Below are 10,774 nucleotides of genomic sequence, written 5' to 3'. Positions count from 1 at the left end.
GAGTTGAAGAAAAGAGCATTAAAAAGGAAGTTAAGAAAATAATCCAAAACAATCCAAAATTGGTCAAAGATTCGGCAGACATCAACAAATCTATAGTAATCACTAGTATAGAGGAGGAAGAAATAAGAAACAAGATTTCGAGAGACAAAAAGGAGATGGCAAATGTAATGAACATATTGAAGGAAGTGTCAGAGGAAATCTGTAGTAAAGACATTGAGGAACACAAAAGGCTAGGGAATTATGAGAAAAACAAATCAAGGCCCCTGAAAGTAACCTTCCAGAGTGTAAACACTGTGGAGGAAATACTGAAAAATGCAAAAAACAAACTTATGGAAAAAGAGGACTTCAAAAATGTATGGATAAAGAGATGCCTAACTCAGGAGGAACTTGGATTACTAAAGGAGAAGAGGGAGGAGGCAAAAACAAAGAATAAGGGAAGATCAAAGGAAGAGAAGAGCACATTTTTTTACAAACTGCAGATTCGAAAGTGGTACATAAACAGGAGGGAATAAAAATAAGAAAGGTAGTAGAGCCAAATGACAAGTATGTAAAAAAATGATTAAGTTGATGTCCTCAAATGTAGATGGAATAGTATCTAAATTACTAGAGATGAACGATTATATCAAAGAAAAGGAACCACATATTGTTTGCCTAACTGAAACAAACTTAACACCAAGGATCAAACGATACAGTAAACCTAGATTAATACAATATATGGAGAAGAGATAGGAATTTAAAAGAAAGGAGGAGGAATTATAATATTAACAAAGAAAAATCAGCAAGTCAAGGAAATGGAACTAGACGTACCATCACAGGTAGAACTGATCGCAGTAGAGATTAGTATGTCTGAAGGGAAAGTAATTACGGCAAGTTTATACATGCCGCCCAAATCAAACATTTGGGAAAAAGGAGAATATGAAGGCCTGGCAGAGAAAACAATTCAAAGTTTAAGAGCATTAAAACATAGAATGGAGGAGAAATCTGAAAGAATTATACTAACTGGTGATTTCAGATATAAACTGAAATACTCTAGATATAAAAAGCCAGGAAAGTTGTTGGGAACTAAAGCTCCTGGACCTTGTGCAGTTTTTCCTAACACAGCATGTAAAAGAAAGCACCAGAAAAAGAGGACTTGACATACCATCAGTACTAGATCTTATATTTACTAGGCAAGAATATGATATTGACAATATAACATCACCCTTCATTCGGCAAAAGTGACCACGCAGTATTAAGTTACAACTTCAGGATTTCATATGACATAGTTAATGGTACCGGTAATGAAAGTTACAAAAAGAGCCTTAACTACAAAAAGGGCAATTATCATGACCTAAAGAAATACTTCTTGGAAACAGATTGAGAAAAAGAGCTTAGAGGACAAGATTTAAATGTTATATATAGAAAATTCTGTGAACTTTATGAAATAGGAGTCAAAAGCACATCCCACAGCACAAAGAGGCAGAAAAGAAAAAGAAATGGTTTAATACACAATATAAAAAATCAAAAGAAAAAAGGTTTTTTTTTTGGAGTAGATACAGAAGACATAATAGTGAAAGGGCATATAACATCTATAAACAGGCAAGAAACAATTATACAAGAATAAGGAGGGAAGCCCAAAAACAGTTTGATGAGAACATCGTAAATAAAAGTAGTGATCAACCGAAGCTATTTTAAAGCTACATCCGACGCAAAACCAAAGAAAAAGATAAAATACAATCCATTACGGATGAGGGGATCACCTACACACAAGAGAAGGATATTTGTGAAGCACTAAATAAGAATTTCCATTCAGTTTTACAGAGGAAGAAAAATTTTGAGAGCGATTATATAGAACATGCATGCCCGCACATACTACCAGATATACAAATATCAGGAAAAGAAACACAGGAGGAGCTAAGTAAATTAGACAAAGGAGAGGCAAATGGTCCTGATGAAATTTCATGTTGGGTGCTACATGAATGTGCAAAGGAGTTAAGTAAACCATTATCTTTAATTTTCAGGGAATCATTGGGACAAAGTAAACTACCTGATATTTTTAAAAAAGCAAACATTGTTTCTTTTTTCAAGAAAGGGAATAGACAAAATCTTCTCAAATACCGACCAGTATCACTAACCAGTGTTGTAAGCAAGGTATTAGAAAAGCTAATAAGAAAAGTTTGGGTAAATCATCTAGAAGAACACAATATGATAACAGAAAGACAGTTTGGTTTCAGAAAGGGAAAATCATTTGTTACGAATCTGTTGAGCTACTATGATAGAGTAACAGAAACATTACGGAACAGAGAAGGATTGGTGGACAGTATCTATTTAGATTTCAAGAAAGCATTTGAAAGAGTACTGCACCAAAGACTTTTATGGAAACTACCATCAAGGAGGAATCCAGGGCAAACTGTATTGTTGGATGCAAGATTTTCTAAAAAAAAAAAAGGGAAATGAGAACAGTACTAAGGGGAAAATACTCATCATGGACAGAAGTGACTAGCGGAGTTCCACAGGGCTTAGTGCTGACACCAATTATGTTTTTAGTGTATATAAATGATACAGACAGTAACATTGGGAATGAAAGCTATCTAAATATGTTTGCTGATAATGCAAAAATACGAAGGAGAATTGATTATTAACAAAGACTCATGTAAAGAGCTACAAGAAGAATTAAACAAACTTCATGAATGAAGCAATATATGGCAAATGGAATTCAATGTGGACAAGTGTCATGTAATCAAGTTTGGTAAAAGTGGAAATAGACCTGATTGGGATTATAAGTTAAGAAGCAAAACCCTACACACATGAGAAAAAGAGAAGGACCTAGGTGTGATTATCAATAACAGACTATCTACAGCTGACTACATCGGTAAAAAGGTACGGAACATGTATACACTGCTTGCAAATATGAGAATAGCATTCACATACATAAATGAAGACATGCTAAGAAAGATAATAACATCATTCGTCAAACCAACCCTGGAGTATGCGTCAGTAGTCTGGAGTTCTCATCTCAAAAAACACATAGATAAGATTGAAAAAGTTCAATGGGCCTCTACAAGATGGGTACGAAGCTTAAGGGATCTAAGTTACGAAGAAAGACTAGAAAAACAGAGTCTACGTACATTTCAGGAGAGAAGGAAAAGAGGAGACATGATTACGCTATACAAATGCATATCAGAGAAGGAGAGAGTAGATATAAATTATTACATAACCTATGGGGATGCATCAGCAAGAGGACACTGCAAAAAACTGCATAAAAAGAGAAGCGATAAAGACGTAAGGAAATTTAGTTTCCCAAATAGGGCAATTGATCGGTGGAATGCACTAGCGAATGAAATAGCGTGTGCTAAAACAATTCATAAATTCAATGATATGTACGAAAAAAATGGTTTAAGACACGGGACGGTACGAGCTTGACCCATTCCTGTAAAGATACAATTAGGCCAGAACACACACACACACACGGCTGAGGTCCGTAGGTAAATTCCCCTGGGCAAATTAAGCTACACGGTTTATGAACTCTGGTTAGAGTTGGGCAACTAATTCTACTACTGACAATTCTCAGGACTCATCATCATCATCATCATTGCCAGACGCCATGTATCCCAGACGGGGTGGCCAATGGCTTAGAGTTAATTGTTTTACAGGGAGGGGCACTAATCCTCCACCAACCCCACTTGACACGTAGGGATGCCAACAGCATCTGGTGTTCCCAGGCGGTCACCCATCCAAGTACTAACCAGACCCAACGTTGCTTAACTTCGCTGATCGGACGGGAAGCGGTGTACTCAGTGTGGAAAAAGGCGTGGAAGTGGATCGCTTCTCTGGCTGTGGGTGGGAGTCGGGAGGTTATTCAGTAAACAATCTGTTTTTAAAACTGTACAATTATAGCTAATTTATGCTAACAATTCCAGCCTGATGACATCTGAACTAAACTAACTTAGTTTAACTCAACCTAATCAAATCTAAGCCAATATAAGTCTGACTTGGTATAACTTAACCTACTGTCTGCAGTACATTGACATCTAACCTAACCATACCTAAACAAGCCTAACTTAATCTACTCGGACTTAACTATGGTGGTGGTGCTCGAAAACATCTTACGTCGAAGAAAATGCGGCACATGTATTTAATATCATTAGCAAAAATAAGGGGAGAGACGAATAGAAATGTTACAGCGATTCCCAAATCTGCAACCAATGGGGTACTGTAAGCTCGGGGACAAAAGCTCATGCCACGTCCTTATCTTCTTGCCCTCTTCTGCTGGCGAACATCCCTTTGAGATGCGTCGGGGAGATAAGCATAGGACATTCCCTGAACTTTTTAGCCCAACTGTACCCATCAAGTACGAAACAAAGCACTCTTCTCCTCCTCCTCCTCTTCCTGCTCTTCTTATTCCCCTTCCTGAATTTTTACTCCCGACTGTACCTCCTCAAGTACCACTGGAAACAAAGCTCTGCTCTTCTTCTTCTTCTTCCTTCCTCCCCACGGGCTTGGCTAGATATTCAGGTTAACTGCTCTTTATGGTGGGAAATACGAGAGACAAAATAAATCGGTCGATCTTTTAAAATTCATGGAGTCATATATATTCAGGATGGAGGAAGGAGAGCGGTAGGGAAGTGGCAGCGCCTGAGGCGCTGAGGGAGAGAAAGGGTGGGAGGATGGGGAGAGAGAGAGAGAGAAGTAGCAGAGTTCAAGGAAGTGAGGATGGACTTAGGGAAGAGTGTGGGAGGGAAGTAATAAATAATGGAAATATGGAGGAGCGACTGAAGGACGGAGGGGATGATGATGATGATGATGATGATGATGATGATGAGAGAGAGAGAGAGAGAGAGAGAGAGAGAGAGAGAGAGAGAGAGAGAGAGAGAGAGAGAGGAGGAGGAGGGGGGAGGACTAACTCGAAGACAGGGAGACGGGGAGACGGAGGGAGGTGAGGAGTTAAGATAGGTAGGTAGATAAATACGTAAACAGATAAATAGAGATAGTGACTGATAGATGATGGATGGAAAGAAAAATAGATAGATAGATAGGTAGAGAGAGAGAGAGGGGAGAGGAAGTACTACACATCTCTCCCTGTTGGCCTAGTGATGGAATGGTCAGCCGGGATTCGATTAATAGACCTTCATAAACAACCTCACTGACCACAGCTCGACATCAAGTGGTCTATTGTGCTTCATGTTGTTGTTGTTGTTGCTGCTGCTGCATGCTGAACAGATTTTGAGAGTCATGGGTAAAAAGCACCCCCCTCCCCCTTTTCCCCGTCTCCTTCTATCTCTTCTCCCTCCTTTCACCCCTCCTTCTCCACCCCTTTCTTCCCTCTGCACAATATCCTTTCTCTCTCCCCCCACTAACTTCCTCTTTCCTTCCCTTTTCCTCCCCTGCCCCTGCCCTCCATTTTCTCCTTCCCTTTTCTTTCCCCAGTCTCCCTCCCTCCTCATCCTTCTCCATTCTCTATCCGATCCCATCATCTCTCCCTTCCTACTCTCTCCTTTCTCGCATGTGTCTCTCGTCTCCCTTCGTTTCCTTCATCCACTCCCCGACAATTCTTTCCACTCTCCTTCTCATGACTCCTCTGCCTCTTCTAACCTCCTCATTCCCTCCCATCTGTTCCCTTCTCACCTCTCCCTTTCACTTTCACCATTCCCTCTCCTTTTCTTTTCTTTCCTTCCCTCTACGCTTCTCTTTATTGTTTTATATTTCTTTTCCCCATTCCTCCTGCCCCTCCTTCCCCTCCCCTTCACATTCCCTCCCTGTCGCCCTCTTTTCCCTCTCATCCCCAACCAATCTGCTTCTTCCCTCCCCCATTCTCCCCCAAACAGATGCGTCAGCAAGTGAGCGGTACGAGTGTGAGAAATAACAACCAAGGAGTCCAGTTTATGGTTGAATGTTGAATATCCAAGCAAGGTGTGAATTTACTGGAGTGTCGGGAGGTTTCGTACTCTCTTGGGTGTTGTTGCTTCGTTCTCGTCAGCGAAGGAGGATTAACAGCACCTTCTCCTTAGCCATTGATTTTGCACATTACAGATTGTGTGTGTGTGTGTGTGTGTGTGTGTGTGTGTGTGTGTGTGTGTGTGTGTGTGTGTGTGTGTGTGTGTGCTCCAGGTATATTCCCACACTCGTCTCCTCAGCGACTGATTTTTCCACGATACAGCTTATCAATATTTTGTGTGTTCTTAATGTCCGTATTATATTGACCCATACTGCATAAGGCAGACACAAGCAAACAGGGTGGTTCGTAAATAGCGCTCCACCAAAATCTCACCTGTCTGTATGTTAGGTGTTGCGGGGATGGCTCAGACTGCTGCTGTGTTTGTGGCAGTGTATGCAGGAAAGGAATAAGTGATGCAGGATAAGCAATGAAAACGCTGACCAAGCCGTCCGCGAAACACTAAAAAATCGCCGTTGGAGTGGAAGAGGGTCATTATGGACTGGTCTGCAAATTAGTGTCTCAGATACATCAACCAACTGAGAGGGATGAGGTGCCGGGAACCCCTTGGACCACGACAGTACGTGCCCGGGAGCTTAAAACTCCGTGTGTTAAAGATAGACTGTAGAAACTTTTAGAATATGAGATTAAAGATTGTATGCATAAACCCTAAATCGCGAAATGGAATGGAAACCCTACTGAAGGCCAATTTTACAACGCATGTGGTTATTACATGCGATCGGCCTCCATTCTCTATTACAGAAATCAATGAGCAGTCACATAAGAAGGCCAAATACGTCCCATCGTCAACTCGTATTTCAGAAATCATCGTTAGAAATTGGGATACGAAAGTTAAAAGAGAACCATTTAATGGAGAAATTTAGGAAACTGAATGAACATAAATGAGGACATGAAAACTGATAACTGGGAATGAAAGAAAAATAAAAGAAACGGCAGGAAAATATATACTAGAGGAGGCTAGATAAGAAATGTTTTATAGAAGAGGCAAAAGGAGGGGGGAAAAAAAAAAGGATGAGAATGTCGAAGACCGAAGGAAAAATATAAAGACCAAAATGGAAAACAAAGATGAGTCAAGGGAAGAAAATGTGGAGGAGGAAAAGGAAGAAAAAATAACAAGAGGAATATCGAGGAAAATACAGCAGAGAAAATTGATGGAAAAAACAGAATTGGTAAATGAAGGGAAATGAATGCAGAAAGGGGTATGTACTGTACAAATAATGATCAAGTGATGATGAGTACAAAATAGTAAAGAGGCAAGTAAGAATATAAAAATTGTGAAAAGAACAAGAAGAATACCGAACAGAAGACTATAAACAAACAAATATTGTTCAGTAATAATAATAATAATAGCCTAATAATAATAATAATAATAATAAAAATAATAATAATAATAATAGCCTAATAATAATAATAATAATAATAATAATAATAATAATAATAATAATAATAATAGCCTAATAATAATAATAATAATAATCGCATAATAATAATAATAATAATAATAATAACAGTGGTAGGTAGGGGCGCTCGCCATCCACTCAATCGATGTAGTGCTAATCTCGGGTGTCTGCCCTTTTCTCTCCTCCATCCTGCTTTCCCTCCATCCTCTTCTGTCTTTCCTTCATTCTTTCCTCGTCCTTCTGCCTACAGATGACTTTACACTCCCTCTTCTGCCTTTCTTTCCTTCATTCTTTTCTCTTCCTTCTGCCTGTGGGTGACTCTGCACTGAGTGACAAGCCAAATGGTTTCCTGTACACCAGGAAACCATTTACTACGCTGGATTGTAACCATATAACCAAGTTATGGCACCTGGTGGTTTAGTGGTTAATTACGGCACCCCAATCAAATTGAGCCGGTGAAGGTTTACATCCAAGGGCTGGTTCGGGTTTATTGCTGTCGTAATGCCACTCAGGGATGAGTAAGGCTGGTCACTGTGATCTTAAATGTCAGGATCAACTTGCCTAGCCCCGGGCTTCTACACTCCTCATGGGGCAGCATAGGATTGGATGATGAATGAATGAATGAATGGATAATAATAATAATAATAATAATAATAATAATAATAAAAAATAATAATAAAGTTGCGACAAGTGGAAAAGTAGAGTAAGGTTGTTGTTGAGTAACTTCGGTCTGTCAGGCCAAGCAGACCCATCAACCGTAGGCAAGCAAACACCTCTGCAGGACTGTCCTGTGTACTGAACCAATGTTTCCCTGCTGCAGACAGCGCCTTGGCAAAGCGAGGTGCGTGGAAGAGTATGGAAGTTTGGTTCCTGGGTGGACGCAGTGTTTGTGTTTCTGCGCCCAATAAACTGGAGCATCTTAGTAGAATCCACATCATCCCTTCATTTAGCTATAATATATGGTTACTATTCAGTGATGAAAATGGTTTCTTGAGTAATAGGAAACTGTTAGGCTTATTACTAAACCCGCCATGTCCCGTTGATGTAGGCCTATATATACGTAGACACATTTTTTCACTGTTAGTCCTGTTAACGTATATAAACACGCAGCAATTGCAAAGACCCTAATTTGCACAATTTTCAATTTTTGCACGTGGTTTTTGGTATGTATACACAGGACACCTTCCTCTACAAGATGCCAGGCAGGGTCAGTGCCTTACCCCGCATTACCTCCCTCCCCTGCATGCAATTGTCTCAGCAATTCACTTGTTACCAGTGATCTGGCCAGGAAAGACATGTCGAGCCACGGTACGAAATTTAGGGCTAGGGTGATTCCCCAATCGATGACAACGTGGAGGACAAAGTTTATGTAGCATTAGAGGAAGAAACAGTCAGAAATGATCATCAGGTAATGTCGTGTTGATGTCTTTGGTGAGTGAAACAATGCTTATATTGCCTATATTACTGTATGAAAACCAATATACTCTTATACTACATATTCATACCAAATAAATAAATAAGTACCGTTTATGAGTGGTGTGGAATAGTTACCCTTCCATAGAACTCGTTTTCTTTGGAGCCAGCCTGATAGAAAACCCAGTAAGGTAAGGGGTACTGGTACCTGTATCGAGTATTTTAAACCTGAGGTGAGCGATTTCTCTATGAATTATCGATGTTTCACACCAAAAGCGGAGGTTTGAGCCAATTTTTTTTTTTTCCAAAATTGGTCGGGATTGGGGGGAATCAGTGGTGGAAAATCGGTTGGGACGGGGCGGGTTAATGCAGATCCACCTGAACTGGAAAGTGATAAAGAAAATTACAGAAAGGATTAGAGAAACATGAAGAAAGAAGGGCAGACACAGAAAAACAATGATAAAGGTTAAGAAAGAAGTAGGCAGTATTATATCAAGTGAGTGGATGCTGGTAGCCACCATCTACCACCTGATAGAGTCAGGTAAAAATAAAAATTAGTCAAGGAAAGGAAAAACAGAGTGAGAGAAATTATAAACAAGAAAATCAGATAGAGATGATAAATAAAATGAAGTTAGTGGAGAAATAAAAGAAGTCGCGTGGAGGGAAATGCGTGAAAAATAGAGAAATGTAATAATAAAACAGGAGAACAGAGAGCAACGTGTTGCAGTAAAAGTTTGGGCAGGGGCCATCCAGCATACTCTAGTGTAGGGGGAAGGGTAGGGGAGGAAAGGATGGGAGGAGGCCTTGAGTGGAAAGGGCTGGGGAATGGGGAATGGAGAATAGGTGAGGGGAGGGGAAGGGAGGATATCTGGGGGCAATGGAAGGGAAAATAGGGAGGGGTGACTATGGAAGGGGAGGGGAGGTCACATGAACGGAGGGACGGACAAGGGAGGGGAGGTCACATGAACAGAGGGACAGACAAGGGAGGGGAGGTCACATGAACGGAGGGACGGACAAGGGAGGGGAAGGAAGGGATGCCAGAAACAGGAATGGAAAGGAGGGGAGGGATGCCAGGAGTGGGAATGGAAAGAAGAGGAGGGATGTTAGGAGAGACTACGGGAGGGGATGGATGCCAGGAGTGGGAATGGAGGGCAGGTGACGGCAGTATTATGGAAGCCACAATTCATAGCTCGCTAGACACTCTAGCATTTACCCTTGCAGTCCAGAGACTGATAGATTTAAAGGTCCATCAGCCATACAAAGAGTACAAAGGAAGTTCTAATGACGCACCAGTATCTTAAGGAAAAAACAGAAAAAAACGTTATTACAGCTGAACTAAAGAAAATCATAAAAAAGAAGAAAATTAAGATATGTGACAGATTAACATGAACCTAATGAAGAAACTGTCAGGAATGAAGCCTAAAAATAGTCTAAGTAAAGGCTTGATACAGAAAGAAACCAAATCTCTGATCTAAGAATATATATATATATATATATATATATATATATATATATATATATATATATATATATATAGAGAGAGAGAGAGAGAGAGAGAGAGAGAGAGAGAGAGAGAGAGAGAGAGACAGACAGACAGACAGACAGACAGACAGAGAGATCAGCCATTTGAGTATCCACTGCAGGACCAGCCTATCTTGACCGAAGTGGAGACGATACAGCCTACGTATCTCTTCCAAGTGGCTCAGGCTGTCTGGTAGAGATTGTATGTAGGGTGAGATGTGCTTGTAAGTGGGATTGTAGTGTTGGAGTGGCTTTGGATGAGTGTGTAGTCTGTGAACCAAGTGTAATCGGCCCGCACAAGCCGACTGGGTGCAAGCATACTTTATATTACGCGACACTGGTTCAACCACAGCACCCCTTACGTCCGCCAAAGCAGTGCGATGCCAAAAGAACGCCCCCGAAGTTTGTTACCCTGGTGGGGCGCGAACCCTAGTTCTCCCATGTATGAAAACGCACACTGTACCACAGAGGCTCCATATATACATATATATATACTGATATATATATA

At 40.5% G+C, this 10,774-nt stretch overlaps 1 pseudogene; it reads right to left on the bottom strand.

The window, feature by feature from the left end:
• Nucleotides 1–3,676: 3,676 nt before the first annotated feature.
• LOC145405539 (5S ribosomal RNA) lies at nucleotides 3,677–3,796 on the bottom strand (annotated as a pseudogene).
• Between the last annotated feature and the right edge of the window lie 6,978 nt (nucleotides 3,797–10,774).

This window comes from Coenobita brevimanus, chromosome 7, assembly GCF_032717465.1.
Source record: "Coenobita brevimanus isolate Jiangsu-jjx chromosome 7, ASM3271746v2, whole genome shotgun sequence".
Taxonomy (NCBI): domain Eukaryota; kingdom Metazoa; phylum Arthropoda; class Malacostraca; order Decapoda; family Coenobitidae; genus Coenobita; species Coenobita brevimanus.
Note: the sequence above shows the minus strand (reverse complement) of the source record. Positions and strands in the feature narration are given on the sequence as shown.